Genomic DNA, 27,968 nt, shown 5'->3' with positions numbered 1-27,968 from the left:
TTTAAAGCTATCCTACTTACATTCCTGTGGATGCCCATGATATTCGGTATATTATGTGTAGCCATGTGTTAAAAATGGTATACAGTTCTCTCTCATGCTGGCAGTAAGCCTGGTAAGTATACAGGATTGCCAGCATCAATCATGGAGGTTTGCCCTCACACCCTGGTGAGGTGTCATATGTATTCAAAGGGAGTGGTAACATGCTCTGAGTTGTTAGTGACATCAGAGATGTGGCTGTTTCCTAAGGTATATAAGACACAGCACTGCCCAAAGTTAGTGTGTCAAGAAAGAGGTCAGTGTGTTAACTAATAGTTCGAGAGGGGTATATAGCAAGGAGTCAGACCTGCAGCAACAAGGCTGGCAGGGCCTACACTGTGTCCAGGGACCTGGCACAGGTGGTGATCTCCCTGAGGGGAGAGGTGATCCAACTCCATTGGGAGGGCAGATCTTCTGAAAGGAGAGTACTGAAGAAGATGAGCGCTAAGCTGTTTGCTGCGAGGGGCAGTCTGCCTATATCATCAATAAAGATGCCCTTGTTCACAAGAACCCCCATGTGTGAGTGTGAAGTTACTCCACAGAGGAAGGCACCACAGAGGAGTTCCTCATCAGAACCATTTCCTTGCAGACGCAGAGATCCTGATGAGGTGGAGGCGCTGCACTCTATGTAGGTAGGACTCACGCACGCTACCTCAGCTGCCTGTCTGGGTTGACATTCCCCATAACAACATCATGCAGGAAACTCAGGAGTTCTGTTGCCAACAGGTGCACCACCAGACACGACCATGTTATGGGGACCGGTTAGACCACAGGGGCCAATGTGAGATTGGGTGGGTCAGGAAGGTCCAGAAAAACCGTTACATATGTAACAGGGTATGTATATTTTGCTTATCTTTCCCCACCCTATTAAAGTATGTAAGTCCTGCTAGCTTCAGGCTGTAAGGGATAAATTCTATGGGTTTGTGCCCCCACCCATGCTCCTCTATGATGGATGGAGTAAGATGGTGACTCATGGCCTGTGTAAGCCTACAGGAATAGGTATAGACCACGATCCCACCCCTTCTGTCTCAACTAGAGGAAGTCCAAATTTAGTATTAGCCCTGCTTCTGTTCTGGAAGAGAGAGGGAGTCCGGTTCCTGCTCTGGAAGAGAGAAGAAGCAGAGAGCTGTCAGTCTCTCCTATGGCAGGATGAGCATGCTCGCCCTCAGTCTGGACTGAGGGAACATCAGACTCAGCCACAGTGTTGCCCTATACTACCAGGGGCAAAGCACCATCTAGAGGTATAGAACCTCTGAGACCATGCATCGCTGTGAGAAGATCTGCAGTGTATGCCACCCAATAAAGATCCTGTTCAGAATATACCTCAGTCTGAGTATCAGTCCTTGGGCTGAGGGAGACAGAGTGCAATAGCGGGGGGCTGACCTCCATACTCCTTGGAGCCCACTACTGCTGGAGGCGCTACGTACCAGTGAGAAGAACTAAGAGAGAAGAATCTAAGCCTGTCCTGATCTCCACTACATCGCAGATCAGCTCAGCTCTCCTGAACCTACAGTTATGCCTCAGCATCACACGGCAACAAAAGAGTGGATCTCCCAGGGGGGGCGAACTCTGTTACAATTATAAACATAATATACATGATTATACTGTGAAATTCCTTTAATACCTTAATATTTCATACATTTGTTGATGTGACACATTTTTTTGCAGAAACAATTGAGGTAAACTACGCTGCGATTTATGGTATTTATTTTTGCAGTGAATAAAAGATTTTCCATTCACAGAAATGTTGAGAAATTAATTATAATTCATTTTCATTCTGTACACGCTTGGGAATTGAAATAATGACATCTTCGTTATTTTATTTGTATTTTTTTTTTTCCCTCGAATTTGGCGCCCCACTCAAATTGGTGCTCTAGACGACCACCTAGTTCGCCTGCTTGCATTTCTTTATTTTTCTGCTTCATACCCTTCTCATAGTAGGGTCAATATCTGTACATTCCGAATTCCATTAAAAACAACTGCTTGTGCAATTCGTTTGAAAAAATCTTGTATAGTGAAATATTCATTTGGTAATAAAGATTAACACACAACTAAGTGGATGTTTGGTAGGCTAATAAAAACTTAGTTGAACAGACAGAGGGTATGTTCAATATGACTATGGGAAAACCTTTAAGTTATAACAACACTGTATCAAGGTAAATAAAAAATTATTGTCCCATTGGGACCCTAAAAGGTTTACATTAAAATATTGGATGGAAAGTACTTTATTATTTCTGCAAGCTAATATTTGTATTCAGACATTTACTAAACCTTTTATGCGGGTGAAATGTGTAACGTGGAGGTCTGTACATTATCACAAGCCTGTTTCATCCCCTATATATTGGTACTTAGCTGGAATATTGTGCAATTCTAATCATTCAAAGCACAACTACAGTTTCCAAATAAATTAATGGTTTCCAAATAAATTAATAATTCAAATCATTTTGAGTAAGAATAATTCCTTACTACTTGATTTTTTTTTTTTTTTTTTTTTTTTTTTTTAGTACAGGGTGTCATGTTCTTTTCTCAATGGGTTTTAACTCTTCAGAATGATAAATTATATTCGATTATTTATTTTATTGTTTTTGTCTCGGTCTTATTTTTAAAAAAAATTGTTTCTGGGAAACTCGTTGCTGGGAATTAGACTTCATTTTGGGAAGGCTCTTAGGGGTAGATCCTCAGAGCTCCATTAAATCTAGCCTACTAACCTTTGGTTTTCTCAGTTGAATGGTTTCATGCAGTAAGGACTTGAGATGAACTCATGGTTTATTTTCAGTTTACAATTGTGAATCAGTATATCTTTATCCCTGCAGTACTCCCTCAAATGCTGTCTCCCACTTGTGGCATTGAACCATAAATATTAGGACCCAACCTCTGACCTCGTGCCTGCAAGTGACACCTCGGAGACCGCCTTGAGGACTGCCTCAGTGATAATGCTCACCATGGGTGCTAAGACTTCAGTAGATTCATCCGTGGCTGTGGCCAGTACAGATAGGGACTGAAAAGTGAGTTAGCCCTTACACAGGGATAAGTGTTTGTTTCTTTGTATAATATTTTGCCTTAAACTGCTGTATAAAGGGACTGGCTAAATAAGGCCATGTTTAATTTCCCCCAAATCGGTCTCCCTGAGTGTACCTCTGCACATGTCTCTTACTGGGGTATTAAAATAAGATGGACTATTCTAGAAGATTCGTTTCCCGGAGGTCAAGAGGAGAGGAACCTCGAGGAGACTAGATAACTAAGTTTATAAAGTAATATCATAGACAAGGCCCCCTGTTAGTTAGGAGACCCAAAAGAAGGAAAGAAGTCCTGAATAAGTAATGAAAAGTCATACGGCATGTCACATAGGGCCTCAGGAAAGAGGACTCCTGTGTGCCGGTGGATCAGCTCTAACCGCAGATTGGCATTAATATAAATACTCTGAATAGTACAGTGTCTGAAGCAGGTGTCTGAAGAGAAGATACAATTTACCCGTCTCTTTGTCTAATGAACTTGTACATCTCTACTGTTGCAGTTTCCCACTTTATTAAAAAACACTATGCATTAACAGAATCTGGTTTATCACTTTTGTGCTATACTGTGCATGCCATGGGACAGGGCGCTTACTCCTTGCCACACAATACTGGCTTGCAGTTATGACTGTATGAAATATTGCACCATTCAAGTCGAGTGTAACTCTATTTGAGATCTATGAGTATATCGTTAAGATGTACCCAAACTACAAAAAACACCAAACCACATAGGCTGTAAGAATTATTTACGACACAACTAAAACATGAATGATTGCTTTATTAGAACACCTCTGCATCACGATACGAGGGGCGGGTGCTGGGCATTGCACCCATTGTGGATGGGTATGTTTGATGATGGCAACTTTCAAGGGAGAAAGATTGGTCAGAAATAAAAGATTGAAAAATAGAACTTACAGAACTGGTCCCTCCAATCGGCCTCCAGCCGAGTATCTGCTCCAACCTGAGTACCGGCCACCGCCTGAGTACCTGCCCCAATACCATTAATAGTACTGACCAACCACCCACTCATAAAATGAGATAAACCTACATCTTAACTACATGATCGACTTGAATATCTACGTACAGCACACCTCTTACATAAACAATGGGTGACTGCCACCCAATTTTCAAGGTGTCTAATCAATGTAAATATACATTTACACAAGTTTACATACAAACTGTAATTCCCAAATGACCCACATATGTGTTCCATAGACCACGCATGCACCTACATTAAAATACCCACATATGTGTTCCATAGACCTCGTAGGTGTCGGCATTAAAAGACCTGCATATGCATTCAATAGACTACGTATACACCTACATTGAAAGACCTGCATATGCGTTCAATAGACTACGTATACACCTACATTGAAAGACCTGCATATGCGTTCCATAGACTACGTATACACCTACATTGAAAGACCTGCATATGCGTTCCATAGACAACGCATGCACCTACATTAAAAGACCTGCATATGCGTTCCATAGACCACGTATGCACCTACTGTACTTTAAGCATTTATTATTTCTTGTTTATTAGTAGGATACAGTAAATAATCAACAAAAGACAAAAATACCCAATGCTACATCCAATGTGACAAAATACATAGTGAAATACTTTTCATGAGTAATGGTCATTTAGTTAAACCCTTTGTCCAAAGCGGTATAAGCCTGAAGCCACATCACAGCATGACCAGTATGTAGGTCCTAACACTACCTGTGTAGCGGGAGCCATGATGAGGACAGGTCAGAACTGGAGGTTCCATCTGTACAGTACGTCCTATTAGTGGGAGGTCAAGAGGCCCAAGGATAGGGTTAACCCATAGGTATGGAACCGGAGACCCAGTGAAATAAGCCTACTAGAATGAAGGGAATTTCTAAGAAACTCCCCCCTTCCACGGCCATGCTACAATAGTACTATATATTATAAGGTTTTGTGATAGTAATAGTTCGTAGCTGTACCCTGAAGTGGAGGCGGCAGTAGGGTGGGTGCTCGTAGCTTCAGGAAGCGCCTCTAGGTATATTCGAATGTCCTGGTTCCGTGGTTGGAACAGTGAGTGTATCGATGTTCGAGTGGAGAGAAAGTCACAGCATGTACTGCTGGCAGCAGTGAACGCCTAAGTGAGCAGGCGTGCGTCCCGACGGCCATTTCTCGGAGGTGCGCTTTGTTACTGTAAGTTGTCTGTGAAACAGCTGTCGGGACGCATGCCTGCTCACTTGGCGTTCACTGCTGCGAGCAGTACATGCTGTGACTTTCTCTTCCCCAGTGGAAGCCTCTTACCAGGCTGATGGGTATGACGTTTTAACCACTATTCCCGGAGAAGGGGAGTACACTACATTTATATCAGATTAATAATTTACTGGATAATACCTCAAAATTGGAATGCTATATTTAAATGTATTTTCTATTGCATTATTCCATCAGATTAATGTAAAAATTGAGAGATTACGGTACTGTACATTTTTAAATTACTTCTACACTTCTTCAGTGACATGATTTGCATTAAACTTTACTGACAACCTTGTGATAGAAATATTGTAAGATAAATTGGATAGATCTAGTCCCATTGTTTTTTTGATCTCTCTTAATTTCCGTTTTTATATTTTTATATCTAAGTTATATCTTATATATTCTTACCGTTTCATTTCTGAGACAATTTAGGCTTGTGTTGTATTTAGTCTTGTATTAAACATTAGGTCTGTTTAACACATTCTTAAGTATTTATTTACATGCTGAGCCTATAACTACTGGAATTGTATATTGCATTAAAGATTGTAACGATTAACAAAAACCATTGCTATTAAACTCAACATATGGCAAAGAAAATATAAGTGTAAGACAAGGCTCTGTGTCCAATGGATCCAATAACTTTACCTTTATTTTATATGGTAACAAAACTCTTTACGAAACCAACTCATATTTTTCTGCACGGAAACGTACTGTGGTGCTGCAAGTATATGAGATAGGCCACATACAGTTCTTTGTTTCATTTTATTAGTGAAAGTTGACCTATATTCAGAAATACTAAACCAATAAAGTATGTTACAAATGAAGTACTTGGTAATAAATAGGAGTAGTAGCCCACTGCTACCACGGTTTATCTTGAGATTGTTTAAAAATGCTGTTTGCAACCACATTTATAAAGCCTATGTGAAAGTGACACAATTGGCTACCTATTGGACCGTTATCGAGTGAGCTGTATTTTTTATATATATTTATGCGTAGCTAGTGTATGAAAAGTTGGCATAGGTTTAATGGTGTAATGTTGGGATATCATGCTGATTTAAAGGACTCTTGATTATAGGCAAATTTTCTCAGACACCAGACTGGTCTTATATATGTGACTTTCAAACATCAATAAAATAAAGCCAAGTTGTACAGTATCTCAGAAACTTTATTAAAGAATACATTGGATGCATTATTTCTAGTTATACGTCGTTAATGCCATGCACCCATAGTGGCTTTTAATGCTTCATTTAACAGGTTTACCCTTCTTTGCTATTGCTTTCCTGGGATATATTTATTTGCCCATGACGGATGCAATCCAACACCATATACTATACTTTTGTATCTTTCAATATGCTTCACCTAACTTTCTTTCAGCTGTGTATCTAAGAGGCCTTCCGGGTATGCGTTCCCAATTCTCATGGCCTTAATAGGGTAGGTACTGTAAGATAAAAGATGTACAGTACAGTACTATTAAGAGAATGGCTTGTTTATGATGTAGGATGGTACCCTGGTAGTAGCACTTGTGTCTGGGTCAAATCTGTGATAATATTTTTTCTAAATTAGATAGATTAGGCAGGTGATAAAAAAAATGCAACTGTAAATGTGGGAAAAATGAAGAGAGAATTGAACAATTAAACACATTGTTGAAGTGATAACCAAAGACAATGACACTACTGTATTTTGCATGTTGTATTATCACCATTCTCCAGTTATGTATTTGCCCACCTATAACACTCGTCTCTGCCACTATTATGTCTATTGGTCTCTCATACCTGTCTCATTTGTTGTCACCTATATCTGAAATTTCTTTCCTTTCACCGTCTCAAAATCTAATTTTCCCACCATCTTCAAGATCCATTTGAAAATGAACATTTCTACTGTTATTATTTTTATTAAGGTTTCTCAATAAAATACAAACATTTTTTATATTTCTTCACTCCCATGATGTCACTGACCTTGTTTTTGCTTTCCAACCCAAACAATATTTTCCCTGTCTCTTCAAGTAGATCCCAGCATATAGCCGTCTATTCCTCCTTTACTTGTCTGAAGCTTCTAAATTATCTTTACATTTTGGGTCCAAGTTTCACATTTAGATGTAAGCATGGGCAGAATACATTGGTTGACCACTTTACCCTTTTGGTACAGTGGAAGGTTCCCTTGAAAGATTATCTTGTTTCCTTCACATTGTGCTTCAAACCATCTTCATTTTCCTATTGATTTCATTCGAAAGGTTCCTAACCTTGCTGGCAAAGGTAAACATAATTATCGACTTCCATTCGATTTATGTTGCTCTGTCCAAAGTTGAGACATTTATTGAACATCACTTTGGTTTTCTTGAGATTCTTACATGTTTTGGAAATTTCTCTGATTTGTTGCTGGAGCTTTTTAGGATTTGTGGCAGAAATAAAATGGGCCTCAGCAATTCATAGATGATTGATGAATTAAGTATTCACCACTGATTTAAAATCCCTATTCTTCCCAACCCAATGTGTTGAACAATTCTTTAAGTGTTACTGTGAATTTTTTTAATGATTTCGTATCTACCTGTCACTGTCTCCCTTGCTGATCTTCATCTTTCTTGTATCATGCAATCTAATGGTTGATGTGGCATTCTCAGAAATGTTTCTTATAATATTAATATACTCTTATTCAACCCTTTATCTTTTTAATGCATTTAAAATGTCTGGTGCATAGACCATGGTGATAGATCATATTCATTTATTCGGGAAATCCCTACTTATACAAATTGTATGTGGTCTATTGTCTGGTTTCCACTGCAAAATCGTACTCGTTCTCTAGGCTGTGTCCATTAAATTGAATGAAAATTATTCAAATTGAGGATCCTCTCCACATAACCAATTTAAGGTTAGCTACCTGCATATATCAAAACACAGTTGAACTCATTCTGTGTACGAACATTGGCGGATCAGATCAGATTGTCTCTTGTTTAACTAAATCAGCATTCAAAATGGAGGATGGATGGAGGATCAATGTCTTTCAATTGGGGGATATAGATTGTCCAATACCATCTCATGGGGACTTTGTAGAAGCTTGTGTAGCAGTAGAGCTCTTATTGACACCAGTCCATATACTCTACTCAGTTGCATTATCAAGCACCTCTTTGAGTCCCACTCACTTTTACTAGCATGGGCCGGTTTCCTCCTATTATTGGGTGAACAGAGTCTAATAAAGAACCAAAATATTGTGCTACAGTATGTCAAGAAATACAGATGTAGCCGAACTAAACTATCTTCAACAACATGCAGCTGCAGCCTCTAAGACTCACTTATTTTCTGTGGCTATGGGGACGTTAACGCACACGAATAATAAAATAATAATAACAACTTTAATACAGTAGCGCCTTTCTACCAATGGGACTCACAATGACAGTATAGCGCACGGTAAGCAGCACATAGGATTGTTACAGACACCGTCCCTGTCCAGATGAGCTTACAATCTATGTTTTTTGTGCCTGAGGCACAGGGAGATAAAGTGACTTGCCCAAAGTCACTACATCTGTATATTTTCTTAAAGTTAGTGTTTTTATTGGTGAGCTTTTTTTTTTAGCTGTAACCATGATAAAAAAAAAATTATATATATATTGCACTCCTAAAGGCAGAAAAATGGAAATAATATTTTTGACAACAGAAAATTGAAAACATAGATGCAGTTAGGTAGAGTCCACCAATTTTCAAATAACATATCAGAAAAAAAGCAATTCATCTATTTTCATTTAAATCTAATGTTTTTCTCTTATTATAAACCCATTCAGATTTTAAACAATAAAAAAAAACAGCAGTTTCACAAAAACAGTCAAGGATATGAAAATACAGTATATTCTTACCCCAGGGACTCCCTAGTGGAGAAGAGAGAGTTTCAGGTCACCAATGCGCAACCTTCATCCAGGGCGACAGACAGATTTCCCAGAGCCCAGGACTAGAATTACGACTGGGCCCCGCCCTCCCCCCGTGTCGGTGGTCTTGCGATCCCCCCTCCCTCCCCATTTCATAGCTCGTGGGCCCCCTCTATTTCCCTCTCTCTTCCCATGTTTTTTTCTCCTCTCCATCTCTCCCTCTACCCCCCTCCATCAATTACCTAACTCTCACTCAATCTCTGCCCCCCGCCCCACATTTATTTCTCTCCCCTGCGTCCCACTCTTACTCCCTCTCTCCCTCGCTCCTCTCACTCCCTCCCTGTCAATTACTCTCTCTCAATCCCTACTCCTCACATTCATTCCCTCCCCCTCACACAATCCCCCCCCCCCACAAAATACATACCAAAATATCCCACCCCTCTAAATGCATACAAAAAATCCTCACCACTCAAATATATACAAACCCCCACCCACCAAAAACAAATAAAAAAAAAAACAATACATATACACCTCCCCAAAAATCCATATAAAACCCCCCAAATCCATATAAAAAAAATCCATAATTTAAAAAAAAAATACATAAACCCCCCAATTTATATAAACTTCCCCCAAAATATATTAAAAAATGCATAGGAAAAAAACAATACCTACAAAAAAACACCCATTACATATAAAATCCCCCAATACATATACACCCCCCAATACATATATAAAATAAACCATACATAGAAAAAAAAATACATAGAAAAAACCAATACATTGAAAAAAAAACATACATAGAAACAAAAACCATAGACAAACAAGCCAATACATACAGTGTAACCCACCCCCCCCCCCCCCCACCCCCATACATATATATTTTTTTTTAAACAATTCATAGAGAAAAAAATCCCAATACATATAAACATTTAAACCCTTACCATAGGTGTCAGGCCTCTGGCCAGGACCAAGCTGCAGGCCATTCCATCACTCTGTCCCATGTCGAGCGTCTGATGTCAGCGCACCGGGCCTCCCTCATGCCATGCCGGCACGCTGGAAGCATAACATAGCTTATTTCCAGTGCGTGCCGTTGTCAGAGGGCCCGGCATGGAACAGTTAGGGAGTAGGGAGGCCACAGCTTGGGGAGAGCTAGGACCCGGTGGCCACCTCCTCAAAAGTCCTGCAATAGAGTAATATCTCCCCTCAATCCATCCCCATATGCATCTGTCAAGACCAGCACACTTGTGAGCACGTGACTTAGATATGCAATCAAAGTTTCTAACCTCTTCTTTTGGCCTTCAACAGTGGACTGCAGCTAGCACCAACAAAGATGGCCACTTCCTAGACCTGGTTTTCACGAAAAAATTCTCTGTCCGATTTCTCAATATCTCCTTTCCTCTCTCTGACCATCACTTGATCTCATTTTCTCTCTCTCGCTTCTCCCCTTCTCAATCTCCAACTACTCCTCGGTTCTACAGAAACCTGCGCTCTATTAACCTACCAGCATTTCATTCCACTTTACGCTCATCCCTCTCCTCTCTCAGTTCTGCTACAGACCCTAACAATCTGGTCAGGAACTACAACTCTGCCTTATCTTCCTCTTTTGATCTGCATGCCCCGCTTTCTCTCCGCCATCCTTGCCCTTCTATCCCCAGACCCTGGCTAAATTCCCACACGTGCATGCTGCATTTCTCCACTCGTTCCTCTGAATGCCTCTGGAGGAAATCTCATACTCTCGCAGACTTCCTTCACTACAAATTTATGCTGTCCTGTTTCAACTCTGCCTTCTCTCAGGCTAAATAAACCTACTTCTTCTTCTTCCTCCATCTCACTCAGGACTTTGCTGACTATTTAAGGAAAAGGTGGAATCCATACATCAGAACATTTTATCTGTTTCCTCCTCCCATCATACACCGCTTCCTAACTCTCCTCCAGCCTTCCTTGACTCTTTATCTGCTTTCTCAGAGGAGGATGTGTCACTGCTGACCTCCTCTTCTCCCTCTACCACTTGCCCTCTTGACCCTATTCTTTCCCATCTCCTAAACTTCTTGCTCCTTTAATCATACAACAGTTATACCAAAAACAGCAAACTTGACCATACCTGTCTTTCTAACTATCAACCTGTCTCCCTCCTGTCTTTTGCCTCTAAACTCCTTGAACATCTTGTATTCTCTCGCTTGCTCCACTTTCTCAACACCTATTCTCTCCTAGACCCTCTACAATCTGGCTTTCGCACTGCTCACTCCACGGAAACAGCCCCCACTAAAATAACTAATGACCTTCATGCTGCCAAAGACAGAGGTCATTACACTCTGTCCATATTACTCAACCTCTCTGCAGCATTTGACACGGTGGACCACCCTCTTCTCCTTCACATTCTCCACACTCGCTATTCATAACAAAGCTATATCCAGGATCTATTCTTACCTGTCCCATCGTACTTTCAGTGTCTCTTCTGTTAACACCTCCTCCTCCTCCATCAAGTGCTATCCACTACTGCAGGGAGACAGTCATAGATTAGGGAGGTTAATGCATGGCTAATAAAGTGGTGTAGGAAGGAGGGTTTGGGGTTTTTAGAGCACTGGGACTCCTTTTCTGAGAGGTGCAATCTATATTCTAGGAACGGATTGCACCTCAATGAAGAGGGATCTTCTGTGCTAGGGGGGAGAATGTTAAAAAGGTTGGAGGAGAGTTTAAACTAGGATTGAGGGGGGAGGTCACTGAAACAGATAACAAACTAAACGTACATCTGCGTTGCCCCAAAGGCGCACAGCCTGATGGGGCCCCCCTAAGAACTGCTCCCCTCTGCACAGGACCAGCGTGCAAGGGTTAATATCTGCTTGATCTTTGTTGAATCGGCAACCCCACCCACTGGAATGTTAATGAGCCACGGGGACACAAAGGAAAGATCTTTTTGTTCACTCCAGCGTACATCTGCGTTGCCCCAAAGGCGCACAGCCTGATGGGGCCCCCCCAAGAACTGCTCCCCTCTGCCCAGGACCAGCGTGCTAAGGGTTAACATGTGATTGATCTTTGTTGAATCGGCAACCCCACCCACTGGAATGTTAATGAGCCAAGGGGACACAAAGGAAAGATCTTTTTGTTCACTCCAGCGTACATCTGCGTTGTCCCAAAGGCGCACAGCCTTTTGCGCAGCCAAAGGGCGTGAGCCGTTTGCTGCCGTTCGCTGATGTTAGTTGATGTTAAAGCTGCTCTATTTCTATCAGAAACTCACAAGCCCTTTATCCCCTGTACCCAATTTTTCCTACTTTATCTGTCCATGAAATGTCTGTGAAGTGACTGTATAACCCTGTTCTTTTATTGTAACCGTGTATTTTTTATAACTCTGTGCCCAGGACATACTTGAAAACGAGAGGTATCTCTCAATGTATTACTTCCTGGTAACACATTTTTATATATAAATAAATAAATAAATACAATAGAAGAGGAAAGAAGGGGTTTTGGAGGTAGAATGGGGGCAAGTTTGACAAGCAGTGAGACACCAATACTACATAGAGATAATAGAAAACTTCTAACGACTAAAAAAAGTTGGTACAGAAAGATAGGAGCAGATAAGATAATAGTACAGTTTGAAAAAAACATGTTAGCTAATGGAAGAAGCCTGACAGATAAGGAAAAAGCAGAGGTATTAAACAAATTCTTTGCCTCTGTGTTTACCAGGGAAGAATCAAGATCAATAGTAGTGCCGTAGGAGGAATCCACAACCTCCATATTAATGAACAATTGGTTACTGAGGATGAAGTTCATAAGCGAATTGAAAAAAATAAAGTAAATAAGGCACCAGGCCCCGATGGCATAAATCCAGGAGTTCTCAAGGAGTTAAGCTCAGTAATAGCCAAACCATTACATTTAATATTCATGGACCATTTCCACAGGCTCAGTACCTCAAGATTGGTGTAAAGCAGATGTGGTGCCTATATTTAAAAAGGGAGCTAGATCACAACCGGGGAATTACAGATCTGTAAGCCTGACTTCAATAATGGGGTATACAGGATAATATTCAGGAATACCTAATGGAAAACAAAATTATTAGTAATAGTCAGCATGGATTTATGAAGGATAGATCATGCCAAAATAACCGTATTTGTTTCTTTGAGGAGGTAAGTAGGAATTTAGACTAGGGTAATGCAGTTATGTGGTCTACTTAGACTTTGCAAAGGCTTTTGATACGGTTCTACACAAGAGGTTGGTGTACAAAATAAAGCAAATTGGACTCAGTAATAATTTATGCACCTGGATTGAAAACTGGTTGAAGGATAGACAATAGAGGGTTGTCATAAATGGAAGTAGAATCAGAGCAGGATGTCATTTCTCTCCAGAAGGACTTGGAGAGACTGGAAATGTGGGCAGGTAAATGGCAGATGAGGTTTAATACAGATAAATGTAAGGTTATGCATTTGGGATGCAAGAATAAACTGGCAACTTACACATTAAATGGGGATAAATTGGGAGAATCCTTGATGGGGAAAAATTTAGGAGTGCTTGTAGACAGCAGGCTTAGCAATAGTGCCCAAAGTCATACAGTAGCTGCAAAGGCAAACAAGATCTTATCTTGCATTAAACAGGCAATTAATGGAAGGGAACTAAACATAATTATGCACCTTTATAAAGCATTAGTAAGACCACACCTTGAATATGGAGTACAATTTTGCACACCACTCCTTAGAAAAGACATTCTGGAGCTAGAGAGTGCAGAGAAGAGCCACCAAATTAATAAAAGGGATGGACAATCTATCTTATGAGGAGTATTTCAACCAAATACCTAACTCCTGCAGTACAGACCAAAGTTTCTGTATGTCTCTCTGCGATATCATCCTGGATGGCCCTCCGCCGACTTAAACTTAACATGGCAAAAACAGAGCTCCTCATACTTCCTCCCAAACCTGGCCCTACTACCTCCTTCCACATTACTGTTGGAAATACTATCATTCACCCTGTAGCCCAAGCACGCTGCCTAGGGGTCACACTCGATTCCTTTCTCACATTCTCTTCTCACATTCAAAACGTATCTAAAACCTGTCGCTTTTTCTTCCGCAATATTACAAAGATACGCCCTTTCCTCTGTTACTCGACTGCTAGAGCTCTGACTCATCATTCTATTCTGTCTTGATTACTGTAACCTCCTGCTGTCCGGCCTTCCTGCCTCTCACCTGTCACCCTACAATCTATCCTAAACACTGCTGCCAGAATCACTCTACTCTTTCCTAAATCTGTCTCAGCATCTCCCCTGCTGAAATCCCTCTCCTGGCTTCCTATCAAATCCTGCATCTCGCACTCAATTCTCCACCTCACTTTTAAAGCTTTACACTCTTCTGCCCCTCCCTACATCTCATCCCTAATTTCTCACTATGCACCATCCCGACTCTTGCGTTCTGCTCAAGGATGTATCCTCTCTACCCCCTTTGAATCTAAAGCCCTCTCCCATCTTTAACCTTTCTCATTGCCTGCTCCACACCTCTGGAATGCCCTTCCCCTCAATACCCGACTAGCACCCGCTCTATCCACATTTAAGACCCACCTTAAGACACACTTGCTTAAAGAAGCATATGAGTAGCATCGTGGCTAATACTATACACATGATACATAAAGCTTGACCCCCTGCAAACGCACTTACAAGAATGCCCTCCTACTGTCTCTGTACGTTCTTCCTACCTACTAATTCGATTGTAAGCTCTTCGGAGCAGGGACTCCTCTTCCGAAATGTTACTTTTATGTCTGAAGCACTTATTCCCATGATCTGTTATTTGTATTATTTGTTATTTATGTGATTGTCATGTGTATTACTACTGTGAAGCGCTATGTGCATTAATGGAGCTATATAAATAAAGTACATACAATACATACGGCTATTCTAGCAAACTATTTTATCAAGCCGCCTATGAACTTCTTCCTCAATTACCCAATTGTTCATTAATATAGAGAATGTGGCTTCCTCCTGTTTCAATATTTTTGCATGCTTCCTCCCTGGTAAATACAGAGGCAAAAATGTATGTAACAGCTTTGTTTTTTTCCTTTCTCCAAAAATACACATTTGGTTGTTCTTATGATCTTGCTCAATATGCAAACGTAATGTATTTACTGTGGACATACAGGTATAGCGTCATTTACTTTCACCAGTGGCGCCGAGGTGCAGAATTACAACTTTATTGTCCGCACCTCGTCTGCAGCCTGAGCACCTCGTCTGTGGTCAGCCGGAATTATTATTTGTATAGTTATTTATGTTGTTGATGTTCCGTGCACAGCCATCAGGTGGCGCACTGAATACCTACTGTTGCAGTTTCACACTATTAAAAACCACTATGCATTAACCTAATCTGTCTCATAACTTTTATACTGTACTGTACATGGTACTGAACATGCCACACAAGACCAGCTTGCCGTTATGCCTCTATGTTATATTGTGCAATGCAAGTTGTGACAGATAAGAGTGCAACAATATCTGAGATCTATCAGTATATCATTAACAAGTACCCATTCTACCAAAAACATCAAACCAAAAAGACTGGAGGAATTCTATTTGACACCATTTAAGCATTAAGGATTGTTTCACTAGAACACTGTGCCCTGGCAATTGGAGCGGGTTCTGGGCACTGTGCACATCATGGATGGATATGTTCGATGATAGCAACTTTTGAAGGAGAAAGAGATTGAATAAAAGAACTTCCTAACCGATCAGTCCAATCTGTCTCCACCCGAGTACCTGCTTTACTCTCCAAGCCCATTTTGTTCCCCTCAAAAATGTACCAACAGCTTCTGAGCTCTCTTAAATTTTCTAAAGGAGATATTTTGCCTTCATGGAGTCACTACTGATATAGTTTCCAACAATAAGTCCCAATTGATATCTACATTTTGGACGACCTTCTGTCTGAAAATGGGAATCTCCCTCAACTTCTCCTCATCCTGTGAGAGAGCTTTGTTTCTTACCTGTTCCTTATTTTTATACATCAAAAAAACGTTTTCCCCATTTCAATTCTGTTTGTTCTTATAATAAATGCTTCAGAAATTAAGAAGACTCCATTTTGTATAGGAGAAGCAATCGAGTAAACTGCCTGTCTCAACTCATTAGCCACAGTATGCTTGTGGCAGAACAATAGGAGTGGGAGTTTAATAACAAGACAATTGGCCTATTAATCAATGGTTCCAACTGACCAGCTCACTATCTCCATCCCACACCTCTGCCTTGTCTTTTGATCTTTTGTCCCATTCTTTCCTTGGCTTTTGAGGCTTGCAGCTACATGGTACTTATGTCGTTTCATCCCCAAACCATCCATCATCCTATGTTTGCCCTTGGTGACTGTTCTGCTTCTTCTCTTACCAACAGGAGACCGATCTTTCTTTGGCTGTTCAATTCCTATTTTAGAAGTTTTACTCTGTCTAATGTCCTCTGTACTCTCCTGTGTTTTATACCCCTACTCCCATCAGGCCTCTTCTGCATGTAGACATCATCCCCTCCAGGTCTTCTCCTCTCCATTACTGTGCTCCTTTACTTCGTCACTGCTTCTATTTCAGTATACAGTGGCGACCAACTTTATTCTAACTCAGCTAGCTCCGCGAATTTCAGATTATCACGGTTATCTGCGGTTTTGTGTTGTTTTCTCCCGGGGTGTATTGCGTTATTTTCGCGGCTGTGATTTAAGCATTTTATTCCCGCTGGCTGCAATATTGCAATGCCGTGTAAAAACTCATGGGGGAGTTTGCGAGCTGTTGTCTTTGAAGCCGAGAAATTCATGAATTGTAATGCAGTATATACTGTATATATACAGTATATACTGTATAACAACAACCCCTATATCCCCTAACATACACATACAGTACTGTATATGCACATCAATGATACTATAGGCCGGCCCCTGGCGAAATGTGTTTGCAGCAGAGAGAGATCCGCTGCTCTCTTTGCGCAAACATCGGCACATTCAAAATTATTTAAAATACATTTTTATTCATAGTGTAGATGTGCAGGGGGTCTCCGGAGCTGAACCGTGTTGGTTTCAGGTCCGGGGACCCCCTGCTTCCCGAGATACAGGCCCCTTTATGAGGTGCCGGTATCCCTCTGCATTTAAAGGTCCCGATCACGTGACCGCGGCATGTAAACCAAGCAGAAGGATACCGGCACCCCATAAAGGGGCCTGTATCTCGGGAAGCAGGGGGTCCCCGGACCTAAAATCACAGCGGTTCAGCTCCGGAGACCCTCTGCACATCAACAGTATGAATAAAACACATATATAAATAAACACTCATTCCTTACCTTTGCGGCTATGTGCTACGGTAACGAAGCAGCATGACTGTATTTTTAATAATATTGTACAGTGAGCAGGGGGTTCCCTGAGCCACAAATCAAAGCTCCTGCACAATATTATTAAAATACAGAAATGCTGCTTCATTACCATAGCTGATAGCCGCTAAGGCAATGAAGGGGTTAACCCACCGGGCCCGCTTTATTGTGGGTAGCGGGGGTGGGTTAAGGGGGTATTTGGCCCTTGGTGTGAGTTTAGGACTTGCGGGGGGTTGCGGGTGACTTAACCCCTTCACGGCCGTAGCAGTTAATACTGCTATGGTCATGAAGGGGTTAACCCCTCCCGCTAGCCCCCCGCAAGCCCTAAACAACCATCATTGGGGCTAATACCCCCTTCACCCACTACCGCTACCCACAATAAAAATTTTTTTTTGTGGTATATCATTTCTTGCAACTGTATGTATGTATGTATATATGTCTAGAGAGATATATACATACAGGGTAAGAAATGATGTTGTTTTAAAAGCTTTCTTTCATGTGTTTTAAATTAATTTGTCTATGCTGCTATGCTTTATTGTGTGTTTAAAGTATTTTAAAATTAGATAGATGTAATTGTTGATATTGTATTGTGTGCTTGTGTTCAGGGTTAACCTTGGTTTTAAAGTTTGTATTCTGGTTGGTACTTATATTTTTTCACATGCTAAATTGTTCTGCTCCAGGCGTGAATTAGTTAATTGTTTCATTGTTCGGGATGGACTGTCAATTGTTTAGGGATGTAAATAATGATTGCTAATTGATTTTTGTTTACTTGATTAGTTAAAATAGTTTACTTGTTTGGAGGTACTGTATTTGTTTTTTGCTTGCAATGATATTCTTAACATTCATTTGCAGAATGTATATGGTGCATAGATTTTATGCATCATTTATACAATGTAAATGCAATGTATTGATTGGAATGTGAGTTTTTTCATTGGCATTTGATGATTTAGATTGTAAGATCAGTTAGGATTATTAAAGGAAATTCATTGTAATGTAGTGTGTCTGTATGGAGAAGTGTTATTTATAGTACAGTATGGTTTTGATAACCCTTCTACATTTATTTGTATATTGGTTCATCATGTGTGTGTATATACTGTATATATATATATATATATATATATATATATATATATATATATATATATATATATATATATATATATATATACTGTATATATAGTTGCATGATGAAGCCACTGTACGAATTCATGGGTGAAGGGTGGGTATCGGGCCAGTGTGGCTTAACCCCTTAATTACCTTTGCGGTAAGGTGTTTAAGGGGTTAATTGATATCTGAATGTAATTGCAATGTATTGGCTTTGTTTTGGCAATGTATTTTGTGGGCAAGACAAGAATGTTGCTGGCGACAGAGACTTCTTCTTGATGAGGTCAGTAGCACTTTATTATTTATTTGCATATGCTAGTTAATGTTTTTAATAATGGGCAATTAATCTATTATCCATATCTGGATAATAGTTATTTTGCACATTATTGTACTGTAGGTGTTGGGGGGGGTGTGTATGTATTGAATGTATAGGCCAGGTTTATTTTTTTTACATTCAGTGTTTGTTACGTGGTTCCGCGTGAGACCTCTGGAGACCACCTGTGGTTTTCTCGGGTATCTCACGGGTATCAGGCAGGTGGTTCCATGGGTGACACATGCGGGGATGAAGCGGTGGCCTCACATCTGTGGGGGCACCGCGGACCCGTAGTCTGCGGGGATGAAGCTGTGTGGTCCCACTTCTGTGGGGGCACCGCTGACCCGTAGGTGCGGGGATGAAGATGTGTGGTCCCACTTCTGTGGGGGCACCGCGGACCCGTAGTGAGCACCCGTGAGTTCCCCAGACCCCTGTGGGAACCACCCGAGGCCCCACAGACACCTGTGGGTCTGACCCAGGGCTCCCAGACATCCTTTGGCCTACCGTGGGGAACCAATTGTGGCCCACGGTGACCAAGGAGACCACCTGGGGGCCATGGTGCTAACAGGATCCACCAGCAGGCCTCCAGAACCCATTTTAAAAGGGCTGTTGGTACCCTGTAGGTCTGTCAGGTGCCCCGCCAGCCCACCGGGGACTCGCGTGGGGCTGCGTTATGAACCCTGTTTGTAAAAGGATACATCTTGTATTTATGGGGGGCACAGGGGGTGGGTAATGTATTTAATAAATATAATGATGTTTATTGTGGGTCACTGTATTGTTTTTATTGTGGGTACTGGGGGTGGGGGGGGTTCCCCAACGGTATGTGGGTAGGCCTCCCTTGTGGGTAGTGGGTGAGGGGGGTTTGGCCTCACGGGGTGAGGGGTTAGTGTGGGAGGGTATGTAGGTGTCCCGAGTGGTGGGTGAGGGTGGGTAAACCCCTTAATGACTGTAGCGTTTAATAACCGCTATGGTGATTAAGGGGTTAGGGGACATTACTTTGGATGTTTTAATTTTTGTGTCTGTTTTGCAGAAGCGGAGGGGCCATGGCCAGGATGGGGGGGGGTAACGGTATATGGGTAGTGGGTGAGGGTGGTTAGACCTCACAGTATGCACATCGGGTCCCCCCCTCCCCACATTTACATAAACTGCACTCACAGCAACACAGGCAGGGAGATTTTACAGACACATTAGGGGGAGGGGGCTTTACACAGATCACAGTCAAGGAGGTGGGGTTATAACCCACTCCCCCTCCCCACATTTACACAAACTGCACTCACAGAATCACAGGCAGGGAGATTTAACAGACACATTAGGGGGAGGGGGCTTTACACAGATTACACTCAAGGCAGGGAGATTTAACAGAAACATTAGGTGGAGGGGGCTTTACACAGATTACACTCAAGGCAGGGAGATATAACAGAAACATTAGGGGGAGGGGGCCTTACACAGATTACACTCAAGGCAGGGAGATACAGGGGATGTACTGTACTGTATGTTGTTTATTGCAATGCTTCAATGTGTGTACAGTATAAAAAAAATTACAATTAGATAGATGTGATCCTTGGTATTGTAAGGGTTAGCCTTGGTTTTAAATTCTGTATTCTGGTTGGTACTTATATATTGATTTTTGTTTACTTGATTGGTTAAAATAGTTTACTTGTTTGGAGGTACAGTATTTGTATTTTGCTTGCAATGATATTGTTCACATTCATTTGCAGAATGTATATGGTGCATAGATTTTATGCATCATAAATACAATGTAAATGCAATGTATTGATTGGAATGCGAGGTTTTTCATTGTCATTTGATGATTTAGATTTTAAGATCAGTTAGGATTATTAAAGGAAATTCATTTTAATGTATTGTGCCTGTATGGAGAAGTGTTATTTGTAGTACAGTATGATTTTGATAACCCTTCTACATTTATTTGTATATTGGTTCATCATGTGTGTGTATATACTGTATATATATATATATATATATATATATATATATATATATATATATATATATATATATAAATGTATTTATATTCATGTATTTATTTATTTATTTAGATTTATTTATTAATTGTGGGGCTGCTGTGCGTGAATTTTTTTTATTGTGGGTAGCGGGGGTGGGTGAAGGGGTATTTGGCCCTTGGTGTGAGTTTAGGACTTGCGGGGTGGTTGCGGGTGCACTTAACCCCTTCACGACCGTAGCAGTTAATACCGCTACGGTCGTGAAGGGGTTAAGTGCACCCGCTAACCCCCCGCAAGCCCTAAACAACCACCGTTGGGGCTAATACCCCCTTCACCCACCCCGCTACCCACAATAAAAAAAATTCACACACAGCAGCAGCACAATTAATAAATAAATCTAAATAAATAAATAAATACATGAATATAAATAAATTAATTTAAAATACATTTTTATTCATAGTGTAGATGTGCAGGGGGCCGCCGGAGCTGAACCGCTTTGGTTTCCAGTCTGGGGACCCCCTGCTTCCCGAGATACAGGCCCCTTTATTGGGTGACGGTATCCCTCTGCTTTGTTTACATGCCGCGGTCACGTGATCGGAACCTTTAAATGCAGAGGGATACCGGCATCTCATAAAGGGGCCTGTATCTCGGGCAGCACCGGGTCCCCGGACCTAAAACCACAGCGGTTTAGCTCCGGAGACCCCCTGCACATCTACACTATGAATAAAAATGTATTTTAAATTTATTTATTTATATTCATGTATTTATTTATTTATTTAGATTTATTTTATTTTTTTGGGCGGCGGCTATGTGTGAATTATTTTTATTGTGGTTAGCGGGGGTGGGTGAAGGGGGTATTAGCCCCAATGATGGTTGTTTAGGGCTTGCGGGGGGCTAGCGGGAGGGGTTAACCCCTTCATGACCGTAGCGGTATTAACTGCTACGGCCGTGAAGGGGTTAAGTGCACCCGCAACCCCCCCGCAAGTCCTAAACTCACACCAAGGGCCAAATACCCCCTTAACCCACCCCCGCTACCCACAATAAAGCGGGCCCGGTGGGTTAACCCCTTCATTGCCTTAGCGGCTATCAGCTATGGTAATGAAGCAGCATTTCTGTATTTTAATAATATTGTGCAGGAGCTTTGATTTGTGGCTCAGGGAACCCCCTGCTCACTGTACAATATTATTAAAAATACAGTCATGCTTCTTCGTTACCGTAGCATATAGCCGCAAAGGTAAGGAATGAGTGTTTATTTATATATGTGTTTTATTCATACTGTAGATGTGCAGAGGGTCTCCGGAGCTGAACCGCTGTGGTTTTAGGTCCAGGGACCCCTTGCTTCCCGAGATACAGGCCCCTTTATGGGGTGCCGGTATCCCTCTGCTTGGTTTACATGCCGCAGTCACGTGATCGGGACCTTTAAATGCAGAGGAATACGCAGTTCAGCTCCAGAAACCCCCTGCACATCTACGCTATGAATAAAAATGTATTTTAAATCATTTTTAATGTGCCGATGTTTGCGCAGAGAGAGCAGCGGATCTCTCTCTGCTGCAAACACATCTCGCCCCTGCCGGCCTATAGTATCATTGATGTGCATATACAGTACTGTATGTGTACAGTACTGTATGTTAGGGGTTATAGGGGTTGTTGTTATACAGTATATATATATATATATATATATATATATATATATATATATATATATATATATATATACTGCATTACAATTCATGAATTTATGCCATCTGGCGGACACGCGAAGCATTGCAGCCTATTAGATCCTGAACCATTATCAATTAACACATCAACCCCGCGTCAGCCGGGCATGACCCCTGGCTGGGGACGCGGCATGCTCCGGGTGAACAGCGTCGCATTCCAGGAACAAGCCAGGGACAAACCGGTGATTTGTTAGAATAAAGTCTGCCGCAACAGTACACTCTTGCTCGATTTCACACTCTACCCAGTCAACAAATGTATCAATTCAATCCAGCCATTTGTTTTAAAATATAAATGAAGCATTGAAGGAAGAAAAACACAATGTATTTTAATAGCTGACATCTTTAGTAGCTATTTGCTAATTATGGCACAGAGCCAGCTATTCATATCTGACCTTTCATGATCGCCAACCTCATTTAAACTTAAAAGGCCACTATAAATAATTGTGTTGAGTAAATTACTGAATGAGGAAGACAGATTAGTTATGGAAGGCTCACTTTTGATATTTGAATCATATCAATGGAAAAAGTTTGTGTTTTCCTATATTGGATGAATTAAAGAGTCTGTTTAATGTTAAATGCTTAAAATTGGATTATGTTGGAAGCAAAAATAATTTACCGCCATCCTGCACAATTTCTCGATTTTTTTTTATTCTGTCGTGTTTAACGGCATGTCTAATATGTTTTCCAGACACTGCGATCTAAGATCTCAGAGCCTGATAACTCTCCAACTATTATAAGCCAAACTACTTTGGCCATTGTACTGTTTTTTTTTTCTTTCTATCTTATCAGACGTCTCTGATGTTTTATAACTTGCTTGCTGACATCTATCAAGGGCTGCAGCCAAATTATGTGTGCTACAAGCAACCAAAACATAATGTGATGAGGGCTGAACCAAGACATTCTGGAAATATATATCTTACCACCTGTTGGGGCCAGATGCAAACACAGTAAAAATAAATGCTAGGTAATAGGTGTTCTTTTTTAAAGGGAATTTAAGATAGAGGATGTCAAGATTTGTTATTCTGTTTCAGACCTTTCGGCTCACACGGTCCCACCATATGACCGTACGATTTTAACCCCAATTCTAACAGACTCCAGGTGGAGCTTGAAATCACACAAAAATAGGCAGTTTAAGATGGCACACTGTAGAAAATGTTATACATCTGTCATATTTAAACCAGCATATACATAAAGCAGCAATCCAAAAAAGGTGTTCTTTTTGAAGTGAAACTTCCTTAGTGGCACCTCATTCGAACTGGGGCAAAAATGGATTGTGGAGACAGAAATGAAACGGATGTGACGTCAGTGCTGGCAGTTGAGGCCGGGCTGTGTTCTGGCTCAGCCCAACACTGACATCACACCGGCTCCACAAATCAGATGCGGCGGCGGCGGCGATAGCCGCCGGCGCCGCTCCTAACGGCCGCTGCTCCCCCCACATGGCTGATGACATATGCGGCGGCGGCGATAGCCGCTCCTAACGGCCGCCATTCCCCCCGCACATCCGCTGCCAAGCCGCGCATGCTCAGTAATCATGGGGACTGGAGGAAAGCCACGCATGCGCAGAAGCGGTTGGCAGCGGCGCCGTTCCCCGCCCGCTGCCATGGCTGTTGACATGTGTTGCCGTTCCCCGTCTGCTGCCCGGGACAGCAGAGACAGCCCCCCCCCACCCTTTCCTAACCCGAATGGGACCTCCCTCCCAGCCCACACATGGGCCCGCCTAACTTCCACTACCGCTGCCATGCCGCGCATGCGCAGAAGCGGCTGGCAGCGGCGCCATTCAGCCCTCCAGTGACGCGGGTGTTTACGGGCCCCCCAGGAAGCGGTGGTACAAAAACCCGGGCACAACCCGTGCGGACCCCCCCCCGGACCCTCACACACTGACGGACCCCCCCAGACCCCCCACACACTGACGGACCCCCCCACAAACTGACTGACCCCCCCCCACACACTGACAGACCCCCCCAGACCCCCACACACACTGACTGACCCCCCAGACCCCCACACACACTGACTGACCCCCCCAGACCCCCACACACACTGACTGACCCCCCCAGACCCCCACACACACTGACTGACCCCCCCAGACCCCCACACACACTGACTGACCCCCCCAGACCTCCACACATACTGACTGACCACCCCAGACCCCCACACACACTGACTGACCCCCCAGAGACCCACACACACTGACTGACCCCCCCAGACACCCACACACACTGACTGACCCTCCCAGACACCCACACACACTGACTGACCCCCCCAGACCCCCAAACACACTGACTGACCACCCCAGACCCCCACACACACTGACTGACCCCCCAGAGACCCACACACACTGACAGAACCCCCCAGACCCCCACACACACTGACTGACCCCCCCAGACCCCCACACACACTGACTGACCCCCCCAGACTCCCACACACACTGACTGACCACCCCAGACCCCCACAGACACTGACTGACCCCCCAGAGACCCACACACACTGACTGAACCCCCCAGACCCCCACACACACTGACTGGACCCCCACACACACTGACAGACCCCCACACACACTGCCTGACCCCCCCAGACTCCCACACACACTGCCTGAACCCCCAGACCCCCACACACACTGCCTGACCCCCCCAGACCCCCACACACACTGACCCCCCCAGAGCCCCACACACACTGACTGACCCCCCCAGACCCCTACACACTGACCCCCCCAGACCCCCACACACAGTCACAGTCACATGCACACTCAGTCACACACACTCAGTCACACTCACACTCACACGTACACTCAGTCACACTCAGTCACACGCACACTCAGTCACACTCACAGTCAGACGCACACTCAGTCACACTCACACGCACAGTCACACGCACACGCATAGTCACACGCACAGTCAAACGCACACGCTCAGTCACATGCACACGCTCCGTCACACGCACACTCTCAGTCACACGCACACTCAGTCACACGCACACTCTCAGTCACACGCACACTCTCAGTCACACGCACACTCTCAGTCACACGCACACTCTCAGTCACACACACACTCTCAGTCACATGCACACTCTCAGTCACACGCACACTCTCAGTCACAAGCACACTATCAGTCACACGCACACTATCAGTCACACGCACACTATCAGTCACACGCACACTCTCAGTCACACGCACACTCTCAGTCACACGCACACTCTCAGTCACACGCACACTCTCAGTCACACACACACTCTCAGTCACACGCACACTGTCACACGTGGAATTCACACTTAGTGCAAATAGCTAATACAGGGGATGTGTGCCGAGCACGCGCATTCTAAGTCAAATTTATTTTGTCATTGAGATTGTATTTTGATTTTTAATTAAAACATCACCAACACCAACACAAATACAATTTCTGTGACAAAAGTCAAAGAAGTTTCACTTACTATGCGCGTGCACAGCACACACAGCTTTTTTTTTAATATAGGGTTGAAGCAGGGGTCTCCACAGATAAACCTCATTAATTTCAAATCCGAAGACCCCCCCCCTTCTGTAGAGATTACGGGTAGCAGGTCCAGCTAAGGTAGCTGGGCTTCTTGTAATGGCAGTGTTTAAATGTCGCTCGTCTTGCAGGCCAATAAGATGCTGTGATGTCATCTGGTATGGCTTTTATTGGTCTGGGTAACCAGGACCTTTAAACCGCACCAAGATACCAGCACCCCCTACAGAGTTAAGTATCTCAGGGAGCAGGGGTTCCCGAGGCTGAAATGAATGGGATTTAATAAATTAATTTCACTGTTGTAATCTAATTTGTGATATTTGAGATGCCAAACTTAATTTATTCCCGGGCCTTATGCTTAAATATTATACAGCAAGGCCCCACTTCTCGGCGATCTGCTGATACGGCGGCACCGAGAAGGGGGCTGCCATGTCTCCTCAGAGGTCGCGCATGCGCAGAACGGGCTGTTGCCGCCGGTGTGCATGTGCAGAACGTAGGTTGCGCGCGCCAAACGGAAGCCGCGCATGCGCACAAGGGGGAAATTGCCAGGATGCGCATGCGCACAGCTGAAATCGTCGATTCCGCTTTCTGCCGATTTTCACAATATGGCAGGCCCTTAGGACGGAACCCGCCGTATGTCCGGGGCCCTTGCTGTATAGGTTACTTAGAGAGCCTATCAGAAGGAGAAGGGGGATGTCACTTTGGAAATGCTTCCTACATTAGAAACATTAAAAATGTCTTTAAAACATTTTTTTTAAATGCTACAAGAATTTTCTCATAGTACAGAACTGATTTATTAAAAAACAAAAACACATGTAGGATATTTCTTGAACTTCTGCTTTAAAGTCCATATGCACTGAATACATACTTGTTTCTAAACTGTTGCTTAACATAGTTAATATCCAACAAAGAGGATACAAAGTTGTATATCTTCCTACAATGGTAGTAAGGCTCTGAGTTATTTTGTATATTATTTGATATTCAAATATACAATTCCTACGCTCTTCCCTTTATGGAGTAGGCAGCTAAAAATTGGAACAGGTATAAAAAAGGGAAAGAGTGCAAAAAATGTACTGTGTACTATACAATACAATGTTATTAATTATGTACAAACAAAATTTGTACACAATGTGAAAAGTGCTAAACCTTGAAAAATATATCAAAAGAGGGATAATACGTCCCAAAGGCGCTCGATGCAGATCCTATAAAAAGTTTTCAACAACTCCAGCAGCAAAAGAACAAGAGTCTGAGCAGAAACAGGTTCCAATTATGTGAAACACGCAAAAATACATACAGTATAGGGCAATTAATTAAGATACAATCTACCCATATGACACATGATATTTAAATATAAACAAGCATTTCACAATAAAGCCATTACATAGTTACATAGTAGATGAGGTTGAAAAAAGACGCAGGTCCATCAAGTTCAACCTATGCTAAATTTAGACAACAGATACTTTATCCTATATCTATACTTACTTATTAATCCAGAGGAAGGCAAACAAAAAACCCCATTAAGGGGAAAACTTAATTCCTTCCTGACTCCAATAATTGGCAATCGGATTAATCCCTGGATCAACATCCTTCCCATGTATACTTATTTGGTATATCCCTGTATACCTTTCTCATCTAAAAAGATGTCCAACCTTTTTTTGAACAAATCTATTGTATCTGCCATCACAGTCTCCATGGGTAATGAATTCCACATTTTAACTGCCCTTACTGTAAAGAACCCTTTCCTTTGTTGCTGGTGAAATTTCCTTTCCTCCAACCTTAAGGGATGGCCCGAGTCCTTTGTACTGCCTGTGGGATGAATAGTTCTTTTGAAAGCTCCTTGTATTGTCCCTGAATATATTTGTATATATGTAGTTATCATATCCCCTCTTAGACGCCTCTTTTCTAATGTAAATAAATCTAATTTAGCTAGCCTCTCCTCATAAGTTAGAATGTCCATCCCCTTTATTAAT

Source organism: Ascaphus truei, chromosome 2 (genome assembly GCF_040206685.1).
Source record: "Ascaphus truei isolate aAscTru1 chromosome 2, aAscTru1.hap1, whole genome shotgun sequence".
Taxonomy (NCBI): Eukaryota; Metazoa; Chordata; class Amphibia; order Anura; family Ascaphidae; genus Ascaphus; species Ascaphus truei.
Note: the sequence above shows the minus strand (reverse complement) of the source record.